Source organism: Elgaria multicarinata, chromosome 22 (genome assembly GCF_023053635.1).
Source record: "Elgaria multicarinata webbii isolate HBS135686 ecotype San Diego chromosome 22, rElgMul1.1.pri, whole genome shotgun sequence".
Taxonomy (NCBI): domain Eukaryota; kingdom Metazoa; phylum Chordata; class Lepidosauria; order Squamata; family Anguidae; genus Elgaria; species Elgaria multicarinata.
The window spans coordinates 7,011,098-7,036,620 of record NC_086192.1 but is presented as its reverse complement, the minus strand read 5'-3'; the positions used below and the strand labels follow the sequence as shown (position 1 = coordinate 7,036,620).

The window sequence follows — 25,523 nt, the reverse complement described above, 5'->3', positions numbered from 1 at the left end:
ATATTAGTTTTGAAAAATCTGTAGTCAGCATTTCCTTCTCTCGCTGAATCTTGATCTCTAGAGCAGAAATTCAACCAAACTCTCTCTCTCTCTTTAAGTAAGGGGGGGTGTCATGTCTTGGGCACCTCCCTTCTGTTGTCTTCAGAGCTTTAATTCCAAGGAAGGACAGCACTGCCCCTTTAATTAATAGTTACATTGCAGACAGCTGGTGTGATTCCATCCCTTTTTAATCCCCTCTGCTTCTCATTTGCATATGGCTTAGTCAATGACCTAGCCTCCTTCCTTGGAGAAATGCAGGGATTCCTGCTTCCCTTATGGCATATATTGCATTCTAGGTAAGAGTATCTCTTTTTATTGACTTGGTTTTGTTCAGTAAGGAAGTACGGTATAGGCTTTTGTGCTACACAGAACTCCTCACCAGATGGAGTTCTGTAGAATACCAAAAGCTTGCATATTCCATTTGGTAACTTACACTGGCTTGCTTAAGAGAACACCTTATATCTGTATGCCATCTTCTGTTGAGCGAAAGAGAGTGGTTATCTATCACACATGGCAGAAAGTTCACTACTGTTGGATAGTAAAAAGTTCTCAATGGAATTTTAAGCTATTTGTTAGAGCTGGTTTAAATGGGTCTGTTCCTATACCAGAGTTCTATTCTCATCAACATTCTGGAAATGTGATTTTGGAAAATGCTAATTCTTTATTTAAAAATGCAGTCTTCATGCAAATATGGTTTTGTACAAAGCTGCTCCATTTGCACATTTGCATTCTTGTAGAATTCTGAGCTCTTTTTTTGGTCAGTCAATGAGAACAGGACAGGAGAAATGCAATTTCTTCCTCTTCATTTAGCTGTAGTGTAGGGGAACAGGAAAAAGAAAAGCACCTAAGCAGGATACAGAACTGTGCAGCAAAAACGCAAGGACCTGTTACAGGTAGAACATATTCATGGTTGAGTAACGGCGTAGCACATTGGCTGAGGTACAGATCAGGGCGTCTCCAGTTGATAACTTGTTTCAGCTATGAGCTAAGGAGGTGGGTTTTTTGGAACCCAAGACACTTCCTCTCTCTTGGTTTCAGTCCCCCTACCCCCAATCTGCAATTTTTGGGGGGATCAGTAGTGATCTCCATTGCAGGGCTGTAAAGATTAGAAAAAGATAATTTATAATTTTTCTGATAATTTATCTGAAACGATTTGAACAGTATATAAAGATGTTAATTATGATTTCCCTACAACCACGAAGGCCAGAAACTTGGTTTTTAAATAAAAAATCTACATAGTTGAGAGTGTTAGGAATTCGGAATAGATTTCCTCTGTTTGTTTTAAGTCTGGTACAGTGCTTGAAGTCAATTCAACTACTTCTGATTTTATTGATCCTACCTTGGCGCATCAGGAAAAAAACTATGTCAGATGTGTGTGTATAGATACAATTTATTTATAAGATTCATAGATTGCTCTACATCCCATAAAACTCCCAAGCGATTAGAAAAGAAGAAAAAAAAAGAAAATCAAAATGCAAAATTATTTTTTTTAAGGTCAAATGATGCCAATAAAACTGTAACAGGTTAGTCGGGGAAGGCTTGTTTAAATAAAAATTTATTTAGCAGGCGCTGAAAATGAAACCATGTCAGTGTTTGCCTGACAGCAACAGGCAGGGAGTTCCATAGAGAGGGAACCCTTATACTGAAGGCTGTACTCCAGGTGGACTCCACTCAAGGCATAGGCTCAACTGTAATCACCAGGAGTATCCCATCTGATGACCTCAGTGACTGGGCAGGTTGGTAAGGTCTTATCCTCAAATATCCTGGTACCAAGTTGTTTGGGCCTTCTATGCCAATAAAAAAACCTTAAACCTGGCCTGGTAGTGAATAGGCAGCCAGTGCAGTTCCTTCCGCAAAGGAGTTATATGCTGAAAAGGGAGCAGCTCCTGACAACAGCTGAGCTGCTGCGGAGAAGCTTTGAGGACAGCCCCACATAGAGCACATTGCAGTAATCCAGCCTTGAGGTTACTAGCGTGTGGCCAAGCTATCCTCTGTCCAGGAGAGGCTGTAGGGTCTAGATAGTCAGTATCTTCCAAGAAATTACACTCACAAACACATATATCAGATCTTGATGTCATTCAAGCTGCAGTCACCTGGGAGTAAATCCCGTTGAACTCAATGGGTCTTACTTCTGAGTAGATGTGTAGCGGATTTGCACCATCAGTGTCCGAGGGGGTGACTTTAATGTAGCGATAAAAGGCCACAAATATCTCCTTTTTTTTCCCCTTGAAGATTTTTTAAAAATGTTCCTTTTATGGCAAGTTTTTTTTCTTTAGCCAAGCTGGTTTTAGGTTAAGCTATTTATCCAGTATAAAGGAAAACAGGGATGAATCTTGACAGGCTGAATTTAGGGCTGCAGGATTTAGGCGTAGGTTGGTTGTATCCTTCATGCACAAGGCAAAGAAGAAACATTGCGTTTTCAGTAGAGCTGTAGAAATGGGAATAAAAAACCCTAAACAATATTTTAATTTTAATTTTCCTTTAATAGGGGACTCCACTCACGTTGTTGTTTAAAGTTGTGTTGAGTTGATGTTTGGGACTTCAATTCCCATCAGCCCCTGCCAGCACGGCCAATGTTCAGGAATGCTGGGAGTTGTAGTCCAAAACATTTGAAGAGTGCCAAGATGGGTAAGGCTACATTATATCTTTGCTATCCTTGCATCTCCTGTAAAGAGGAGAGCTTCAGCTATTGAGCGGTATAGAAATGCAATAAATAAATAATAAATAAAGATGTCACTACGCAATGAGATGATTTTAAGGAAAAGCAAGAGATGGGGCTGTGTCATTCTTCCGACAGGTTGAAGGCATATGGGATAGTAAGAGAAAGGAATTAAGCTCTTTGACCTGGGAGGCTTTCAATTTGCCCATCTTATTTTTAAAAATTTTTCTTTTGCTGTGTAGCAAAAGCCTTCCTGTTTTGTTTTATCAGGTAAATGCGTTTTTATCTGATGCCTCTCTTTTATCTGCTTTGCCTGTCTCTGTTTCTATTAAACTTTAAAAATAAAATTCAATGTTATTATATTTTACGGTTGGTCTTAATGGTTGTTGGATGCCCTGAGTGGTCTATAATAAGCACCCGAAGGGCGAAAGATAACATTTTGTATACTTTTATTTAACTGATTTATTAAACGCCCAATACAATAGTTTGTCTGGGTGTTGTACAATATACATTTAATTTGTCTGGGTGTTGTACAATATACATTACATTCAATATAAATTTAAGAACATAATCAATACAACAAAATCAACCTGTCCTCTTTTGCATCGGGGCACTCTAGTATAGCTCCTGCATCTTTAACTGTTGTGATGAAGAGGGCATTTCACCAGGTGCAAAAGAGGGCAGGGCTCCTGCAGTTTTAACGGTTGTGATGAAGAGGGCATTTCACCAGGTACTGCATGCATACATATGACACCTGCTGAAATTCCCTTTTCTATACAACTGTTAAAGATCCAGGAGCCCTGTCCTCTTTTCCACATCCTATAGTTTACAGCTCAGCAGCGTATGTTTTTACATATGTAGGATACTTGGACTGGATGGTTTTAGCAGCTCCTTCATCCACTGAGTCTTTTAGTGATTTAGAGTGCAATGCTATGTGTATTTCGACAGAAAAAAAAGCCCTATAGCTCCCAGCATGCCCCAGCCGTTTGACTTGGCATTTTTTTGTTAATAAAAACACAGCAAATGTCTTGGTAAAAAGAACAGTGTAACAGCACACGCCCAGGAATTCCCACTGAGTTTAATGGGACTTTGCCTGCTCCCTAATAAATGAGTCTGAAATACACCTTCCTTTTCTACTCCATCAGTGCTATTCTGTCTGGAGAATGGGCCTCTGCGCGCCAGCTTGAACTCAAAGCAGCCCTCAAGTGGGAATTGGGCCTCTATCCAAGCGGATTCCTTAAGGGGTTCCATCCAGCCGGTGCTAATTGAAGGTAATTGCCTCATCAATATTTATAATCTCTATTACCCCCCGCCCCGTCCCTCCTGCCCAAATATTGAAATAATGATTTAGTTATGCCAACAAAACAGTGTGTGCTCTGGGGCCTAGCACTATCATAATTAGCTATTGTTTTGAAATCTGCTGAGTACTTGGTGCTGTACACAAAAATAAGCTCAACAAGGTATTTTCTGCTGGCTTGTAACTTCGTTGTAAGGAAAGAGTGGGTCACAACGTGGGCTAGGAACGCCGAGGCTGTGGCTTCCAGGCCCACGCTAGCCACGCCTTCTGCTTACCCGTTTTCTTGGTGCCAAATTTGATGGCTTTTTGGGTGCCAGGTCAAAATTGTTTAAATTTCTCAGGCTCTAAGTGCCTCTTTTTCGTTTGGCTCCATACTTTAACAGTTGCTGGTGTATTGTTACGGTTATATTTAGTGTTTTTATGTGATTTTTAAAGCCAGATTGGGTTTTTTCCCTATCTGCCAAAACAGAAGTGAGGCTAGTTTCATGTTGCCAGACTATTTGTGCACTGTCAGCCAATAATAAGAACATGCGTGATACTATATTATTTTATTTATTCATTCATTCATTACATTTTTTATTCCACCCATGAACATTGATGGCACTTTATAAATAAATATTATTATTATTATTATTATTATTATTAATAATAATAATAACACCCAATAGCCGAAGCTCTCTGGGCGGCTCACAATTAAAATCATAAAATACAAGCCGATAAAATAGAAATGACAAAATACAGTGTAAAAGTTTAGGGTGCAATCCTATGTATGTTTAGACAGAAACAAGTCCTACAACTTCTAGCATTTCCCAGTTAGCATAGCTGGCTGGGGATTGCTGAGAGATGTAGGATTTCTTTCCGTCTAAACATGCATGGGATTGTGCTCTTGAAAGTTTAAATCTACAATATAAAAATAATAACCAAACATTCTGGATGGTGCTGGTCAACGGACCACTTGCCATTCAGTAAAGCAATTTACCCTGCTAAAAGCTGATATAACGTTGGTGGTCTTAATCAACTTAATATTTGTATTCCTTAATTTAATATATGTATATCCCACCTCACCAAAAGAACTCTTGTATTAGCTGATAATCATAAAAACAATGAATATTAAAACAGCACAATCAGCTACGGATGAAAGTAAATGTCTCCTCCTAATTTGCCAACCTGTTCATAGGTGACAAAAATAGGGGCTGGCATCTTCTCATTATTTTTAGAGGGCTTTAAAAAAAAAGATTTCTTGGTTGGGGGGGGCAATTTGGGGCATTCTGTTCTATTATTTTAATTCATTTTTACCACTGCCTCCTCTGAATGCCCTTGGAGTGGCACGCCATCATAACGTAGCATCGTTTTGAAGGGGCTTCTGGGGGGGAAATGGCTGCCTTTGTGGCATCCATATTTTTCCTCAGACGCTCCCTTAAAACAACGCTGTCATGACCAAAGTGAACAGCCTGCCTCAAGCAACACCTTTTAGTAGCCCATTAAAAGGAGCAATTTCTCAATTGTTGTATGTATTATTGTATCTTTACCCCAGTGGAGGGTGCTGTTTTGGTTATTTGTGCCTCAGGCCCCAAAATGGCGGGGGCCATTCCTGCCACATCCTGCAACTCTTTTTCCCTTAGCTTCCAATTAAGCCGAGAAGCCCCCAGCGCCAGCAATGGAGTGTGGATGTCATTCTGTATCATCGCACTATTATTTATTTTCAGATTGGCCAGTAATGTAAGGCCTAAAGAAATTTACACCCAGCCCTTCTGCATCCCATGATGGCTTGTACAGCTGTTTGCAGGCATCAAAGCAAAATAAATAAATGAATGAAACCCCAGGTCTTCTCTTTTCCTCGTTCCCAGTGGGGCAGTGGCCTGAATGAAGCGGCTGTGGCTCGCTGTGTAATGATTAGCTTTAAATCTTTCTCCCAGACCTTAATGGATAGAGGCCTGTCCTGGTTAAATAATTTACAGTGCCTGTGAGGGAGAAGGCCTCGCCGCCCCTTTCAAAGTGCACTCATTTTGTTTCCATGGAAACGCACGCCGGGCTTTCTGCTTTTTGCTTTTTGCTTTTTGCCTCGCCTTAGGCGAATCAATAGCAGTTTATTCCTCTTCCTCCTCCTTCCCCGCACCCCCAATTGCAAGGAGGCCTTGAAAGGGAAAGAGCGGGACCGGGAGACGTTGAAAGCAGTGAATCCTTTTGCACTCCCTTGTGCTGTAGCCAGGGCTTTCTGAAGTAGCGGCGGGATTCGAGAACAGTGGCTTTAATTGCACATTAAAATACACCCCCACATCCCCACATCGACTGGTGGAAGCTGACAACAAGGAAAAATTCTTGGATTTTGGAAAGACCCGTTGCCATGAGGCATATTGATGTCCCGGTTTGCTCCTTCCATGTTTATGGATGGCGCTGTATAAATAGATGCATGCACTGCTTCTCTCAGCTGTGAGGCGTTCCTGAGACAGTGCTACAGGATCTAGTTTCCTTTGCACAAGAGCACACTGATGATTTATAGTGACTAAGGAAGCGGATTTATTCAGAGTCAGGCGTTGGTTCACCCAGTTCAGTATTGCTGACGCTGATGCTCGAGATGCTGCTTGCCCTACTGAGACATTTTGATGGAAGACAGATACTCCGCTACTGATCTATGGTCTTCTTTGGAAGCAAGCAGGCTCCTAAAAACAACAGCAATGTGAACTGGACTTAATATAGACTGGGTTCAGATGACACCTTAACCCATGCTGGGTTAAACCATGATGGTTTATTTAGCCCATGATGGCTTAGTGTGTCGTCCTTTCCCCACCCATATTAGGGTATTTCCCCCAAATACACCACCCTGGCAACCCTCAGTTTGCATTAAGGGTTATTTTACCTACAGTGGGTTACCGTGTCATCTGTTGCACCAGCATGGGTTACGGAGATCTCCTACAGTGGCAAGAGCAGCCAAAAAGCGCTGCCACCATTCTGCTCCTCTCGAGCAATCTCTGAGCAAACTTGTTTTCCTGCCACATTCTGCTGTGTCTCCCACTCCACGTGGTTCCCAAACAGTTTCACGTGTGGATAAATCCTCACTTTTCCATGAAAATGCAAAGCCCCACATTTATCCAGTAGTGCGTGTGGTGGCTCCCCATAAGGGGAACATTAAATTTTATTCCATTTCTGCAAACTTTCAGAGTTAAATTCTCCCAGTTTTTGTTGCACATGGGTGGAAAAAGGAAAGGTTTGAAAATTCACTAAAGAAGCTGGGATACCTGCCTGGGTGGGTGGGAGGACTGCCGGGGTGGGGGGAATAAACTACACTATAGCTTACATGCCACCATGGGTTAACAGGACGTGTGAACATGCCCATAGACACAGCTGGTCAGGCTGTTTCTGGTCCAGCTAAACCCATAGCTCTGTGTTCACATTCTGAACTATTTCTATGCATCACGGACACCGCAAACACTGTGATGGTTGTTGCATTCCAGAGGCAAAAGGGAGAGATTTTCAGGCTGTCAAGGAACACGTAGGTGCTTCTGCTGGGTCTCTGACCTCCTGCTAGTTTAGAAGTCGAAACTACAGCGATAGACCGGTTCACAGTAAGCAAGATAGCCCAAAACTGAAGGAACATGAAAGGCAATCCCCCCACATTCCAGTTCTTTTCATCTCGCTACCTTCCAACCCTTTCCGAAGCCGCCATGAAGCTGGCTTTGCGGAGTCTCACTGACCTTGTGCTTAGTAAGTAGCGACACATCTAGCTGGTTTCTAAGACTCTCCACGCGAAGCAAGCTTGATTCTCTAACACTCCCCCACCCGGCCCTGCTGTTGTACTGGGCTTCGGAAGGTGCAGCTCAGCATGAGCCAATGTGGTGTAGTGGTTAGAGTGTTGGTTTGGGAGTCAGGAGATCTGGGTTCTAGTCCTCACTCAGCCATGAAGCTTACTGGGTGACTTTCAGCCAGCCACTGCCTCTCAGCCTAGCCTACATCACAGGGTTGTTGTGTACCTCACATGGGTGTATGTGTGGAAAGAACCATGCATGCTACCTTGAGTTCCTTGGAGGAATGGCAAGAGCCACCTCTCCTATTTAGCATCGGTGAGCACAAATTTGGGCTGTCTAACAAAACAAAAAACAAAAAAAATTGTGGAGCCCTACCTACCTATATGTGTGTGCTGCCCCATGATTAATATTTCTTTGATCAATCGATCATATGAATTGATTCCAATCTGATAATTCTATCTTGGGAGGCTTGCTGTCCGTGTGAGAGGCAATGTGATCTGTTAAATATTATTTTATTGTTGTGAACTGTTTTCAGAACTGTGGAAAAGAGATATACAAATATTTTAACAATTAAGTAAAATAAATTTGCATTTGAGTAAAGCAAAACTTTGAAAGGAAAGAGGCATACTTTGTATTTAGATTGTGGACACATGTGCCATAGAAAGTGCCATTTAAAAGAGGCTTTCTGCAGTGAGATTCAAAGGGGGGGATCCTCTTTTATGATGGTGCAGGCCAGTTAAGAATGCTCGAGAATTTTGTTCAGTCCTCGTTTTTAAGCAAACTGACCTGATTCACACTTCCTGTGCTAATAAGCAGATTAACCCAGTTAATCTTCTCTCAAATAAATGCCAAGATCATACCTTAAATGAATATTTTAGGTTACAATGTGTACAAAAATTGCATATTCTCAGGAAATGTGTGTGCAAAAAGAATGCAGTGTTTTGTTTGGCTTGGAAAAAAAAAAGCAGATTCGTGCTGAAATGCAGACGGAAGGGACTTGTGAATTAACGCATGCAAAATGACATAGACCTATAAGAGGCAGATGCCAGCCATCACTTTTGTAGATTTTGCATTAGATAATGAGCCGTGTTCTAAACAAATAAAAATAAAAATCCTTCTAACCAGTGAAGTTTTCAATCACATAATGTGATGAAATGACTAAATGTTGCTGTCCTAAAATTTATATAAAATATCTATTGCCACCTTTACATTCCGGCCATCCTCCCTGCCTAGAAACCTTATTTCATGTTTGAATTCTCCCAGATATTTCAAGAATGCCATCCTACTGAGATCAAATTACGTTCCCATGCAAGGGCATGGAGCTTTTCAATTAAGTACCTTCACTTTCCTCATTAATACAGGTTTAATTTAGAACTACAGTGAGAAGAGTTAAAATTCCAGCATGGAATAGCAAAGCATTAGTCACAGGAAAGAAATGGAAAAACAGACACACTTGTAGAGACCAAACCAAAAAGGGAAACATCCCCAAGGCAGTTTTGTTGAAGCCAGAAATTCATTCTCGAAACCTGACTATCACAGCATTGGAAGATTTAAAACAAAGCCTAAAAAATTAATTTCCAAAAGGGTAACCAATTTAGTCTGTTGCAGCAAAAACAGCAAAGAGTCTGGTGGCATCCTAAAAACGAACAAATTTATTCTGACATAAGCTTTCGTGGACAATCTCTACTTCATGTAGTATTACTCTCAAACGGGTTGATTTATATACACATGGTGGGGAGAGATGTGTTATCAGAGGGCACTGAAATGCAAAAAGTACAGACAGTGATAATTACCATTCATAAAATGTTGTTGGGCGATAATGCTGGCATCTTTGCACTGGTGAGCTAATTAATATATGTAGCGTGATTTTTTTAAAGTCCTTATTCAAACCAGAGGGAATCGAATTGAATGTCTTGATGAATCAGCAATTTCACGCTGAAAAATGTATGTTATAGTGCAAGAGTTAAGTAAATAAGATGGCAAAACGGACACCCAGCCAGTGGAGAGGAGGCAAGATGACCACATTCTTCCTTCCCATTATGTTGGACTAGGAATGGAGAGGCACAGGTCCTAAGAACATAAGAAGAGCCATGCTGGATGAGACCAAGAGTGCAGGATTCTGTTGACACAGTGGCCCACCAGCTGTCGACAGGAGATACACAAGCTCAAGACATGAGTGCAACAGCACTCTCCTGCCCATGTTCCCCAGCAAGTGGTGTACGTAGGCACACTGCCTCTGCTACGGGAAGTAGTGTATACTCATCAGGACTAGTAGTGGCGGTGTGGCAGGAAAAAAAAGGCCAGCCTTCTCCTCCATGAATTTGTTTAACCCCCTTTTAAAGCCGTCCAAACTGGTGGCATCAGCAGCAAAATAGGAGCGACTTTTCTTGAAGAGGAGCTGCTGGTGCTGGGAGGTTATTGAGTACTACCCTTTGTGTTATTATTTTTTCTCCCAGGGTGAGGCACTTTGGGGGTTTTCTGCCTCAGCCCAAATAATGTGGCCAGCCTTAGGTAGCATAAAATTGACTTGGGGAGGGGGCCCCACTTGCCGTTCCGCCTCAGGCAGCAAAATGTCTTTGGCCAGGCCGGCCTCTCTGCTGTCGCTGCAGCAACAGGTCTACTATGGCCACCAGTATGTGGCACGCATTCAGTCACATCCTCTTCTACATTCCTCTGAATGCCTTGGAATTGCTTGGAATCTGTCTGCTCCTTTGTTCCCTCGATCTCTTTTCCCTTTTGGGTAATATACACACACACACACACACACACTCCTCACATTCCACGTAGTCGTCCATCCATTCTGTTTTCTCCCTGGGCCAGTTTTACTTGGCTCTGCAGTCTTGAAGGATTGATTCTTGTCGGAAATGTGTGTGCGTGTGTAGGGCTGGCTGTCCCAAGAGAGCTTGCTTATTTTATTTCCTTCTGATTGCTTTTTATTGTTGTCTTCCCCCAAGTAGCTTAGCTGCTGCGGTTTAATATGACTGTGGCATTAACAAGCCCCCGCTCCACTGCCGGTGCTTGCTTTTATCAGAAGATTTAGAAAGCCGTAGTTTCTTTTCCTGCTTCTGCCCCATTATTTATAAATAAATAATAATTTCTATGCTGCTTCATACCTGAACCTCTCTGGGCAGTTTACAAAGATTAAAACATTAAAAACAACATGCAAAATGTAAAAACATTTTTTTAAAAAAAAGCATACACAGAGACAACATTGCATCTAAACTTTGAGCAATCAGCCAAACCGTAAAAACAAATCCGGGATAGATTAAAATCCGGGATAGATTAAAAAGGAGAGGCTATCAAGTTACAAATGCTAAAACTTAACTCTCTCTCCACCCGCAATGAACTGAATCTAATATACTGAAGAATTGCACTGTTAGTTGTAGCTACGCTTGTAATATGGATTTGTGCATACTCTTTGTTCAAAATATTACTGGATAGCTGTCTGCTTGGCACACACGTAGAGTTGCTCTTAAACCAGCAAGACCCGAGTTCAAATCTCTGCTCTGCCCGAAAGCTAGCTTGCTTGACCTTGGCCTACATGTCATCTCACACAGCCTAATCTACCTCACAGGGTCGTTGTGAAGAGAACATTAATTTTCCATTTCTGCTTTGGTTTAGGAAAACAGCTCCCTGCCTTCTAAGCCTGCAGAAATAAATTTGACGATGTGTAGACCAGCCCCTCCAGCTGTGTTGGCTAGGGATGAATGGGAAGTGTAGTCCAATGCAGCTGGTGTGTGGTGTGTTTTATGTTGCAGGCAATTATTTTTGTGGGCCAATTGACAAGGCTGATATGACACCCCCATGTTTTTAAAGGTCCACGTAGCAGTGGTTTAAAAACCACCACCATCAAACCCTTTCTAGCCTCCTGTCAAGATATTTGAGAGAGGTTCAAATGGAAGCGTTTTGGGAAAAGAGCCCTTCTTGTTTAATTCTAGGCGCCACGGGCCTTGGAGGATTGTTTTTTGTCGTCATGGGTGCACCACGTGTGGGCTTATGCTCCTCACCCTGGTAAGGAGCACAAAGGGAAATTTCCAGAACCAGCTTGCGTCAAACCGAAGACAGGTGTGCACAGTCTGAGCCGACATGGTATTAAATGCTTTGGACTCCCACATATGGAGATCAGCTGCCAGGAATCCACACAACTCACGAAGGTGGCCTAACTCTGTTGCACACAGTGACGCAAAAGACAGGGAGCCGAAGGTGCACAAAGTATGTGCGACCCAGTTTTGCCTTTCCGAAGGGCTGCTGGGTTGGAAGGTGTGAGTTGGCGGCGGTGCTCCTCTCCAGTGTGCATGGAGGTTAATGCATGCGCATATATTAAAATTAACTCTATGTGTGATTTTAAGGCAGCTTTAAAGACTAGCCTTTTCCGGCAGGCCTATCCAGATCAATGTTAAATCATGAATTTTTAAGATGTAATCTTCAGGGGCCCTTCTCCGTGAGCCCCTGCCGAAGGAAGTGAGGCAGGTGGCTACTAGGAGGAGGGCTTTCTCCGCTGTGGCACCCCGGTTGCGGAATGAGCTCCCAGAGAGGTCCGCCTGGTGCCTACACTGTACTCCTTTCGTCGCCAGCTGAAGACCTTTTTATTCTCTCAGTATTTTAGCACTTAATTTTAACTTAAATTTAAATTTTACTGTTTTAACTCTGTATTTTAATCTTTGGCAAAACTGAAGTACTTTGGCCACATAATGAGAAGACAGGATATCCTGGAGAAGAGGCTGATGCTAGGGAAAGTGGAAGGCAAAAGGAAGAGGGGCCGACCAAGGGCAAGATGGAGGGATGATATTCTGGAGGTGACAGACTTGACCTTGGGGGAGCTAGGGGTGGCGGCAGCCGACAGAAAGCTCTGGCGTGGGCTGGTCCATGAAGTCACGGAAGAGTCGGAAGCGACTGAACGAATAAACAACAAGCTTTACAAAAGACCTTATCCTGGGGGAGATGGCGACTGTTAAACCTGGTTTGTTGAAAGGGATCAACCCAGCTTGCATTTTTGACTCTCCTGGCAGGCATGGCTATGAAGACTGTCATGACGAATGGCTGCACTTCAGCTTTTACCACTACACTACTCCTTGGGTTTGCCACCAACTCTGTACTGCCCCTTGAGTCAGGAAACGGGCAGGCTGAATGGCATTTTGCAGCTTCTGAATGCAAAGAGGAGACACACACACACCCCTGCCCATTTCCCCTTTGTACCGGGGCAGGGACTCTCGGTACAAGATACGGTTACTGAGAATTTCCAACATTGTTTTGCTTGGAACGACTGGTGCAGCTTTGAACGGAACGTGTGGGAGGCTTTCCTGGCAAAGTGTGTAAGAGCACCCAGAGCCGTGAATGAACCGTTACGTGTCTCTGTGTGCATAGGGAAAGAAGCATGTGTTTGAGGGCCTGGTATGAGGCATTTATTTTTATTTATTTATTTATTACATTTCTATACCGCCCAATAGCCGGAGCTCTCTGGGCGGTTCACAAAAATTAAAAACATTCAAAGTATAAAACAACAGTATAAAACCGTAATATAAAATATATAATATATGCCCAGGTTTCTGCGGTGGCCAGGAGTGCATTTGCACAGTTAAAGCTAGTGCGCCAGCTGCGCCCGTTCCTAGAGATGTCGGACCTGGCCACGGTGACACATGCCTTAGTTACATCCCGACTGGATTACTGTAACGCGCTCTACGTGGGGCTGCCTTTGAAGAGTGTTCGGAAACTCCAGCTGGTTCAAAGAGCTGCAGCCGGAGTGTTGACCAGGGCTGATTACAGGGAGCACACAACTCCCCTGTTAAAACAGCTCCACTGGCTTCCAGTCTGTTTCCGGGCACAATTCAAAGTGCTGGTTATGACCTATAAAGCTCTATATGGTTCGGGTCCAGGTTATTTGAAAGAACGTATTCTTCTTATGAGCCTGCCCGTGCTTTGAGATCTTCTGGAGAAGCCCTTCTTTCAGTCCCACCTTCTTCACAGGCGCGCTTGGTGGGAACATGGGAGAGGGCCTTCTCGGTGGCTGCTCCGGTGCTCTGGAACTCTCTTCCCGGGGAAGCTAGGCTGGCTCCCTCCTTGATGGGCTTTCGGAAGCAGGCTAAAACTTTTTTGTTCCAGCAGGCCTTTGGAGAATAATCCAGCCCTCCATCTATGTTAATGTCTTATAATTTTGTTGTGTATTTTTTAATTGGTTATGATTTTGTTTCCCTCCCCCACCATGTATATTTTAAACTTTGTAAGGCCGCCTTGAGGCCCAGCATTGGGCAAAAGGCGGGATACTACTACTACTACTACTAATAATAATAAATACAATATAAAAGCTCAACCATAAAAACAGCAACAATGCAAAATTACAAATTTAAAACACCAAGTTAAAATTTATTTATAGACTGTTAAAATGCTGGGAGAATAAAAAGGTCTTCACCTGGCATCTAAAAGCATATAAAGTAGGTGCCAAGCGAACTTCCTTAGGGGGCTCATTCCACAGCCGGGGTGCCACAGCAGAGAAGGCCCTCCTCCTGGTAGCCACCTGCCTCACTTCCTTTGGCAGGGGCTCGCGGAGAAGGACCCCTGAGGATGACCTTAGGGCCCGGGCAGGTACATATGGGAGGAGGCGTTCCTTCAGATAGTCTGGCCCCAAGCCGTTTAGGGCTTTAAATGATAATACCAGCACTTTGAATCCGCCGGGCCTGGACTGGCAGCCAATGAAGCTGGAAAAGGACTGGCGTAATGTGGTCTCGCCGGCCAGTCCCTGTTAGTAACCGCTCTGCCCTGTTTTGTACCAGTTGAAGTTTCCGGACCGTTTTCAAAGGCAGCCCCACGTATAACGCATTGCAGTAATCCAAACGAGAGGTTATCAGAGCATGGATAACTGTAGCTGGGCTGTCTCTGTAGCTAGGCATTCGCGGCAAATTGCAGACGGACAATATGGTTTTGATCAGTTTGGGGCGGTGGGGTGTGTGTGTGCAAATCGGCACCAGGCCCGCCAGGTTTTGAGGCCTGTTTGCATAACAGTGCAGGCAGTGATCAGCCAGGATGGGGGTATGGGAGTGGGGAAACCTAATAACCCTTAACACCTCACCATTTTCCAGCCAGCGGGGAAGGGTGTCAATTTATCTTGAGAGACTGCTTGGCGATCTCCCCCGCCCTCCCGGTTGCTGCGTTTCAGGGTATTGAAGGAGAATTGCTCCTCCATTTTGCAGAACGCCGACAGCTGTTTTGCAGCTGTAATCCTGCTCTGATTGACCTCCATGCTTGGAGGCGGGAGACTTCCGAATGCCAGATGGTGAGATCACACAACAGAAGCTGGCTATCGCCACCATGCCCGGTTTGTATGCGCTTCCTAGAAGTGTCTGGGGCCCTGCCGTTCCCTCCTCTAAAACAACCCAGGGAGTAAGGAATCTATGCCTGGTTTGCGTAGTTTCCAGTTGAAGCTGCACGCTACCTGGCAGCAGTGCGGTAGTATTAAATTTTGAAGTGCGGGCGCTCCTCATGACAGTCCTCATAGCCACGCCCCCAAGGAGAATTAAAAAATGCAGACAAGTGTGTCAATTGATCTCAACAAACCAGTTCATCTCCACCAGCTGCAGGTCTTTAATAAAGCTTAAATGGTGATGCTTGGGGATAGTTGCTCCTCAAAGAAGGAGCTGTTGTATGGTGTACCACAAGGTGCCATCCTATCCCCAATGCTGTTTAACATCTACATGAAACCGCTGGAAGAGATCATCCAGAGGCCTGGGGCGGGGTGCTATCAGTATGCTGATGACACCCAAATATATTTCTCTATGCCTTCAATAACAGCATCGGCTAAGGATAGTGTGTCTCCTCTGAATGAATGCTTGGAGGCGGTAATGGGCTGGATGAGGAAAAACAAACTGAATCCAGACAAAACGGAGGTGCTTGCTGTCAAGGGCTCTGACCTAGGTTTGGAGGTGTGTCAGCCAGTTCTGGATGGGGCTACACTCCCCCTGAAAGACTGTGTTCGCAGTTTGGGGGTGCTCCTGGATCCGTCGCTCCAAATGACAGCCCAGATAAATGCGACGGCCAGGAGTGCCTGCTATCAGCTTCGGCTTTTACACCAGCTGCGCCCCTTCTTAGAGTCAGAAGACCTAAAGACGGTCGTGCACGCGCTGGTAACCTCAAGGCTTGACTTCTGCAATGTGCTCTACATAGGGCTACCATTGTACCTAGTTCGGAAACTTCAACTAGTTCAAAATATGGCAGCCAGGTTGGTCACCGGTACACCTAGGGGTGACCACATTGCACCAACTTTAAAATCACTCCACTGGCTGCCAATTAGTTTCCGGGCAAAGTGCAAAGTGTTGGTCATTACCTTTAAAGCCCTAAATGGTTTGGGTCCAGGTTACCTGCGGGATCGCCTTCTCCCATATAGTCCGCCCTGCACACTCTGGTCCTCTGGGGAGAACTTACTTCAGTCAGCTAAAACTAGGCTGACATCAGTTTCCCAGAGGACCTTTTCTTCTGTCGCCCCCGGATTGTGGAACGGCCTGCCGGAGGAGATTCGTAAAATTAACTCTCTGTGTGATTTTAAGGCAGCTTTAAAGACTAGCCTTTTCTGGCAGGCCTATCCAGATCAATGTAAAATCATGAATTTTTAAGATGTATTGATTCCTGTTCTAATGTTGTTCCCTGCCTCGATCCAAAGGGAGAGGCGGGTAATAAATAAATGTATTATTATTATTATTATTATTATTATTATTATTATTATTATTATTATTAAATAGCCCATTCAAGATCCAGCTACCCCAAAATGTGGATGGCTTTAAAAGGGGGTTGGAGAAATTCCTGGAGGAAAAGGCTATCAATGGCTACTAGTCCTGATGGCTATTTGCGACCTCCAGGATCAGAGGCATGAAGCCCTTGTTCTGACCCAGCATGGCTCTTCTTATGTTCTTAAAATATTTTGAAACACAACAGGCAATGATATAGCGTTTGCGTTACTTATTGGGTGGCGGTGCAAATGAGCGCTCGGGGCGGGATGCCGGAGCGGCGGAGACGGAGGAGAATTAGCCTGCCCGTCGGCGAGCTTGTAATAACCAGCTCCTGGGCACCTCGGAGTTGTTCGCTTAATTGAATGCAATCTGCCATCGGATTAACGTCCCTTTTGCTTTGCGGGCTAATGAGGCAGAGGTACTGCAACTCCTTGGCTTCTTCCCCAGTTTGCAATGGCAGCACTCTGGAGGTTTACGTGGAAAAGTCTCATTTGCCTGGACTCTTCCTTAGCGATCGATTCGAAAGGCAAAGTGGAGAATCGCGAAGTGGATAAAAGCATTTGGCCTGTGGAGCGGAAGACGTCTTGAAGCAGGGCAAAGATATTTTTGTTTTCAAACCACAAAAGTAGGAAATCACTTTATATAAAGCCAGACTGTCTAGTCCAGTGGTATTGAGCCTCCCTGAGGTTCTGATCCAGCCCTGCAGGGTTTCCCACGTGGCTCCGCCCCTTTCTCTTTCCTCCAAATTCTCCTTCCTGCCCAATCAATGAGGTCTTCTGAAGAGACCCTCCTGGTGGTACTTCCTGGTTCAGAGATCTGCTTGGAAATCACCAAGAGTAGGGCCTTCAGTGTGTTGGCTCCCATCCTGTGGGATGTCTTTCCAGCGGAGATCAGGCCCACCTCTACTTTACTGTGTTTTCGGTGTTTGCTGAAAATGCTTCTTTTCAGGCGAACGTTTTCCGGACTAACGGCTAAATTCCAGCCACTTCTTTTACTGATGTTTCTGCTTCCGTTGTAAATATTTCGTATTTCAGTTGGTTGCACGCTGCTCCGATATCTTTTGACGTGGAACAGTTTATAAATCCCACAATAAATAAATATTTACTTATATAAATATAAATATTCACCACTCTTTTCCTCTTGGGTGTAAAGAGGCTTTGTAGCACTGTTTGCGGGATGCCCTTAGATTTCCTGATGCGATCTGGACTACAGCTCAGAGACATGGGGGAAACTGAAGTGCAAAATAGGGCAAGGAGGCTGGGCTGGTTCCCTGTTTGAGGGGAGGCCCTATTGCCCCCGCCCTCATTTCAGTGCACCCCCCAGCAGTGCAGGCTTACCTGCCAGCAGAGTTCCAGTGGAGCTCTCATTTAAATTTCCCACAATGCCTTGGAGCAATGTTACATCAGAGGCATTTTGGGACACTAAAAAGCCTAGTTCCCAGATCCAGCTACCTGACCCTCAGCGGATCAGAGCATTGTTTGAAGGGGCACCCAGAGTTCACATCGAGAATACTTGCCCAAGGATCTGCCATGAATTTCTCTATATATTTTTAAAAGTGAGCTCACCCTTGGGGCTGATTCCTCCCCCTCCCTCTTGTATGATCAACGCAATCTCTCCCTCCCCGACTTCCCAGAATAAGGACACACATTGCCACAGCTACTAGGCACCTCTGGTGTCTTAATGCAACACCCAGGGGTGCAGCCCGTCCGTCTAGGCAAGCTAGGCAGTCGCCTAGGGCACCAAGTTAAGTGGGTCACCAAATTCGAGGGGAAAACATACAAATTGAAAACATAAAATAACAAAGGTGTCATTATTTCAATTCCCGTGGGCATACCGAAGGAATATGATTGAGGTTGCGGCGGTGAGCGGGGGACTGACTGGGAAAGCCATCTGATACTTCCTAGGTAGTATCAAAGGTTTGGCATCACTGAGATGGATTATTACAGGATTTGTTTGTTGGGACTGGATACCTTATTAATAACATGGATCACTGTTCCCTGAAATCTAACCCCCCCCAATTGCAACAACACCCCTTGTGGCCCTTGGGGTATGGTGGCCCTTGTTTATGGCTTTGGGTGAATCTGAGTTGGATTTCCCCAAACTTCAAAGGCCAAACAAGCCTTGAATTTCCAATGAAAGTTGGTGAGACTGCTTGACCTAAACGCTAGCTTTCTCTTTTTTGTGTGTTTTGCCAATTCATTATCCTTGCGCACATGTGCGTACACGCAGGGTACCCAGTTCAATAGACCGAGGCAGCTGTCTCCAGATGTATTGGATGAGCAGCACATCTGGACGGCACCAGTTTGGATTAAGCAACGGCACAGCATTAAAACACGGATTTTCTTGCAGGTGGCTGCGTTTTCTTCTGTCTGGACAAACGATGAAAGAATCTCACTCTCTTGGTAACAAACTCCCCTCTGAGAAAAGCTGGAGAACGTGATGGTGACGTGGGCCTGTGAATCTTCTCGGTCAAGTCTTCTGTGTTCAAAACAGCCCAGCCGGAGGTAAGGCTGTTCAAGAATCTTCCCTGAAAGTCTAAGGCTCTTGTGCAGAGCCAGCCCTGGTAGCAGCAGCCTGCTCACCCCGGTTGTGCCTTCTGATTCCCTCCAACCTGAAAAATCAAGCTGCCTAAGGAGTGCCCCATGGATAAATGTAGCATGAAAAAAGAGGGGGCAAAGCATTCACAAAACTTTATGATACACTGCACGTTTATGTGGCCCAATCTCTCTAACTATAGGCACCCCCACTGGCACCCCCTAGACATGACCCCTGCTATGGTAGATCCCAAGGGAAGGGTCTGTCCACTCCATTCGGGACTGCCCCTCAGCAAAGGGGAGAGGGAAATTATCTAACTCTTCCCCTTGGCCTACTAATCTTCCCCGGCTTCAAACTATATGGTCTGCAAAACTATGTGTTCTTTACGGAAATCAGCGCCTAGTGGCTGAAGATGTTACTGCAGGTTTCAACCACATGGACACATTTGAATTGATTAAAACCAATTAATGCATATTAGAAATAATATAACCCAGAGATGCATACACCTAGGGTCTCTTGAGTATGCATGCCAAGTTTCAGGTATCTGGATTTCACGGATGTGGCACTATGGTGCGGACAGACAGACATGCTCTTTTATTATTATAGATATTTGTCTCGGGACCCATGCCTTCAGCCCTAAGGGAAGAGCAGGCAGGTGGCACCATAGCGTGAATTATATTTGCCCTACCTACTGATCCAAAGTAAAACATTCCTTTGCCCCTCAATTCGGGAGAGGGCGGCATTTTCTGCAAAAAGCATCAATTGTGGAGGGCAAAAACATTTCAATCAGGGAAACTTACTCTTCCTAGCAACCAGCGTGGTGCAGTGGCGAGAGTGTTGGATTAGGACTGGGGAGAACCCGGGTTCAAATCCCCACTCAGCCATGAAGCTCATTGGGTGACTCTGGGCCAGTCACTGACTCTCAGCCTAACCTACTTCACGGGGTGGTGGTTGTTTTTACAGAATGTTACTATATTGTATTTTTAAGGTTTTAATCTTTGTAAACCACCAAGACAGCTTTGATTGTTGGGCAGTATAGAAAGAGAATAAATGAAATGAAATGACGTAGCAAGTTGCAGTACCTCCTTATAGTCACCTGTATTGGTGGCGCCCAAGAGCAGCAGATAGTAGGCCTGTGGCTCCCCCTTGTGGTGGCACAGAGACCTGAGTGCTTATGTTTGGTTGCCAGCGTCCCCGGTTTCATATGTCATCACCAAACCATGTGCATAGGCTTCTGTCATCAATCACAACAACTTTGTACTAGAACAGAGAAATATGTAACCCAGCGTTGCCCAACTTGGCTGGCTGGGGAATGTTAGGAGGGTAGTCCAGCACATTCAGAGGGTGTCAGGTTGGGGAAAGCTGAAATAAACTAACTAGTGGGCATGATCCATTTGGGGGATGCCGCCGCACAACCAGTGCTCGTGGCTTAACTATCTAGTTATTCCATGTATCCCATTACGTTTCTAAGAATAACTCAAAGTATTCAAAGGCGCCTCTCCCAGCATGAAACTACCCGTACGCTATGTTCATCATCTAAGGCCCTCCTCCAGATGCCTCCTCCAAAGGAAGCTTGGAAGGCTGCTTCCTTCCAAGCTTCCTTTTGAGGGAGAGGGCCTTCTCAGTGGTGATCCCCCATGCTGGGCTGATCTCCCCAACAAGACCCGCCTGGCATCAACATTGCTATTTTTTCAGCATCATATTAAGACCTTCCTCGTCTCGTAAGCATTCGACAGCATATGATGAGGTTTTAATCAGGTGCTGGACTTTTCTTATTGTTGTTTGTTTCAACTTGTTTAGAGATATGTGTGATTCTGTGTGTGCTGTCTGTTTATATGTTTGTATATAAATGGTTTTTATGCTATGTAAAGTGTATTTTTAAGATTTTCATCTTTGTAAATCACCTAGAGAGCTTTGGCTATTGGGCGGTATAGAAGTGTACTGAATGAATGAACGACTGCACAGTTTTATTGCTAACACAAATCAGTTAACACAAGAACAGAGCTTCTGTGCATAATACATGTTTGTGTGATAAGGGAATTGTTATGCCTGGATAAATTTCAGAGCTCATTCCTTTGCCTGATGGTGTTAAATCTACTTGCACGATGTTTCACCTAAGAGCTTCTAATCACATTTATTTTCCTTTGCAAAAATACCTTCTTTTTTTTATATGTAAGTTTAAATATGGTTCTATTATCTCATTGGGTTTTGAAATCTCCCACCAGCCTCTTAATGGAATAATGTGATGTGCCCTGAATTCCTTCCCTGAGTAATTTCATCCATCAGTGGAGTCTCTGTACTAGAAATAAATTGTATTTCTTTTGTGTTTAAGGCAATGTTAATCTTAGAATTTGTGGCTCTTTCCCCCACCCATCTCTCCCTCTTGTGGATTTGCGGTACTTTTTTTTTTTAAAAAAAGCATGCGTTATAATTTTTCAACAGGTCTGAAGTTTTTCCCTCCTTCTCAATTGCATTTTTCACGTTTGTATATCAAGGTTTGCCAATGACTCACTTTAATGGCTTCCTTGAAGGAACCAGGAGACAGTCATCAACACCAAACCTGGCAGTTTAGGCATTTGGATAGAATGAGTGGGTTCGCAAGAACCCGCTAACCCACATGCAGTGGTTGGGTGTGGGCTGTTGTTGAACCGAGGGGCTGTTTCTTGAACCGTGGGTTAGCACATTGTCTGAACCCAGGATATTTCCAGCAAGGTGGCTCGTTAACCATGCAGTGTGGCGTATTTTTCTCGAACAAGCCACCTTGGGGACCCATGGTTTGTTGTTGGGATGTTCAGGGTGGTTAACAAACCATACTGCATGGTTAGCAAGCCACCCTGGCTGCGTTCTGACAACACGATAACCCACCCTGTGGAAAACATGTAACATTCAGACAACTTCCTAACCCAAAGTTCAGCAAACAACGCAAAGTTCAAAACAAAGTTGTTTTGAACTTTGAACAACCCAAAGTTCAAAACAACCCAGTGAGTGTGGGTTGGCTTGTTGTGTAAACAGCCCCTTAGAAATTGTTGTTCATTCATTGACTCCAGTCCAGATAGCTGTATAACTTTCAAATTTTAAAAGCTTGGTCTTCTTTCTCTTGAGGAATGGCTTGGAGCATAGCATGAACAACCAGACTCACTCATTGGCTATGTCACAATAAACTCAAGTTCTAAAGAATTCTGTCGTATTGTGATGGGCTGGTGTACTGGTGCGCACAGTTCAATAGCTTTCACTTGGCTTGTTTGGCAAGGAAAGGGAAAGGAACCTCTCGTGCAAACACTTGAGTCATTGCTGACTCCTAGAGGGACGCCTGCTTTCGCTGATGTTTTCTTGGCAGACTTTGTAGCGGGGTGGTTTGCCATGGCCTTCCCCAGTCGCAGTTACCTTTCCCCCAGCTAGCTGGGTACTCATTTTACCGACCTCGGAAGGATGGAAGAGACCTGAGCCGGCTCTGCCTGAGAACCAGCTTCCGCTGGGATCGAACTCAGGCCGTGGGGAGACTTTTGGTTGCAGTAACTGCTGCTTACCACTCTGCACCACACGAGGCTCATATTGTTTGGCAAGAGGGAGTGGCGAAATAATTTGTCCATCATGACATGGAAACCAAGAACTCTGGCTTGTCTTTCCCCAGACAGTGGTTTCTTCTTGGCTATGACTCTGGTTTGTCTGAGGAAAGACAAGCCGGAGTTCCTGGTTCGCACATCAAGATAAACAGATCATGGTCGGAAGAACAGGCAGCTTGTTCAAAATAAGCCAGAATTGTTTAAAATTCTGGGTTATTGTGATGAACACATCGCCTAATATAATAAGAAGGAAAACGTCTAGACAGTTGTATCATTGAGCTGTGGAGCCTTTTTGTTATATAGCCGAACAATAGGGTACAAGGTAGAGTACAACCATTTCTCTTTTTGAGAGCAATGTATAGAGAAAATACTGATTTATGTCCAGCTTAGTTGTTAAAAGAAGCAATAAGGCAGTCTGCCTGAGCAAATTATTGTGAAACGTATGAAATTATCCTACAGCGACTACCAGGGTGGATAAAAAAATCAATGATTTTTAAATTTATTTTTTAAAATAAAAAAAATTGATTCTTTTTATTTAAATTGGTTTTTTTTTATTTAAATTGGATTTTTTTAATTTAAATTGGATTTTTTTTAATAAAATGCTTTTTGAGGAAAAATCTATCTAAAGAGAGTTTTCTATTTAAGATACATTATAGTCCAAATGTTATTCATCATGAAATAAGGATTAGCTTTTAGTTTAATTTTTTTGGTAAATGAATTCCATTCATCCATTCACAATGTCATGCTGTTCTAGAGGTTTCTGTAAGATTATTGGGCAATTTTTCTATCTAGACAATATTATTATCACAGCTGCTTGGTTTTACAGTTCTCAAAACTGTGGATTTGTGTCTGCAGAGATCACAATCCCATTGCTCCTTTGCAAATCTATGTACACAGAATCAACTCCCTTACCTCTTAAGTGCTAAATTACAAAAAATTCAATAACTAGAGTGCACTTTTTTGGGGGGAGGAGTCACATGATTAAATCTAGTCTTTCTGAGTAGTGATTTAGGAAAGGAAAGGAACCTCTCGTGCAAGCACTGAGTCATTACTGACTCTTGGAGGGACGCCAGCTTTCGCTGATGTTTTCTTGGCAGGCCTTATAGCGGGGTGGTTTGCCGTTGCCTTCCCCGGCCTTTATTACCTTTCCCCCAGCTAACTGGGTACTCATTTTACCGACCTTGGGAGGATGGAAGGCTGAGTCATCCCGAGCCGGCTGCCTGAAACCAGCTTCCGCTGGGATCAAACTCAGGCCGTGGGGAGAGTTCCAGCTGCAGAAACTGCTGCTTTACCGCTCTGCGCCACACGATTTGAATTATTATTTAATTATTATTATTATTTAATTATTTAATTATTATTATTTGAAGTAGTGATTTAAATTGTGATTTAAATCATGATTTAAATCTAATTGATTTAAATCAAATCCACCCTGGTGACTACTACTTGTAAAAATCACTACTAATATAATTATTCATTCCATATGATTGTTTTAAGGACTTTACATTTTTGTATTAATTATCAAAATTAATTAGCAGAATTTCCCAGTGTTGCTTGGGTCCCTGAAAAATGTAAATCCGCTTCCCTCCGCTTGTCACTGATGCTGTTCCTTGCTGCTTTCTCGAATAGTAGCATCGCTGAGTAGTAGAGGGAAGCAGCCCTCCGTGGACCCGGGCAGCTCTGGGCAAGGCATGATGGGGGATGTGCCGCCATTTCAGAGATCTTGGGTAATCGCCACGTGGCCGTGCACAATCCCACGAGATCTCTGAAATGCCTACACCTCCCAGCATGCCTTTGGCGGTCCTCAGGCGGTCCCATCCTCTGAGAGACGCTTCCTCAACAGCTGCTGGGAGTGGTAGGCGTCAGTGTAGGATTTGTTTTAAATTGTTTAAAAACAGTTAAACCACAAAAATATGGTTTTTTGGGGTTTTGGGGGGTACATTGTACAGGAATAGGGTGACCATAGGTAAAGGAGAACAGTATCTTTAACCGTTGCATAGAAAAGGGAATTTCAGCAGGTGTCATTTGTATGCGTGCAGCACCTGGTGAAATCCCCTCTTCAACAAAACAGTTAAAGCTGCAGGAGCCCTGCCCTCTTTTGTATCTGGTCACTGTAGTATAGCTCCTGCAACTTTACCTGTTGTAATGAAGAGGGAATTTCACCAGCTGCTGTATGCATGCAAATGACACCTGCTGAAACTCCCTTTTCTATGCAACTGTTAAAGATACAGATTCCCTGACCTCCTTCTCATATGGTCAGCCTATACAGGAAGATCTACCAGCGTCCCAAATTTCAAGTTTGTAGCTCATCTAGATGTGGGTAAACATTACTGGACATACAAACCCACGCATGTACGTTGCCTGCATGTAAAAGGAGCCCTACTCGTTAGCAAAAGAAAAGTTAATGCCTTTATTAGGACCAACCAAAGCGTCGCAGAATAGTAAGCAGCGTTCATCTGTTTTATTGTCTGCTCTTCTGAAGAATAGAAATGCAACTGGAATATTAACACTGGTTACAAACGTTGTGCCTACTAGACCAGCCCAGGTTTTCTGCAGCTACATTTTAACTTCTGTGTGAGGCTCTTGTAAGATAATTTATAAAGGCCAAAAATGGGAGATCCATTCGTTATTAGATCAGAGGTGGGCGACTTGTGGACCGTGGCCTAATTTCAAAGCCCCTGCCCCCCTGGGAAATTGAGATGTCTAGCAAGAGCAATCCCTCCCTCACTTGGTAGCCCTTTGGACAGTGAGAAAGAGAGAGAGAGGGAGGGAGGAAGGGTTGATACCCTCCCACCTTTGGTCCTGGACCCATCTACCGTTGGTATGTGCCCCTTCTCCATCGGATTATCCCAGAGAGAATGCAGTCTATGAAAGACAGGGCCAGCCCTACCATTAAGGAGAGTGAGGCGGTTGCCTCAGGCGGCAGATGATGAGTGGTGCGGGGAGTAGCAGTGGCATCCCTTTCACTTCAGTTGG

At 44.0% G+C, this 25,523-nt stretch overlaps 1 protein-coding gene across 2 annotated transcripts in view; it reads left to right on the top strand.

The window, feature by feature from the left end:
• Positions 1 to 25,523, top strand: part of CUEDC1 (CUE domain containing 1) — a 65,431-nt gene that overhangs the window by 20,152 nt on the left and 19,756 nt on the right. The window contains exons 2-3 of one of the 2 annotated variants that reach the window (XM_063146571.1): positions 3,844 to 3,969; positions 18,802 to 18,956. The gene's annotated coding sequence lies outside the window, so the exon portion shown is untranslated. The remainder of the gene's footprint in view (positions 1 to 3,843; positions 3,970 to 18,801; positions 18,957 to 25,523) is intronic. The other variant, XM_063146572.1, reaches the window with a different exon arrangement.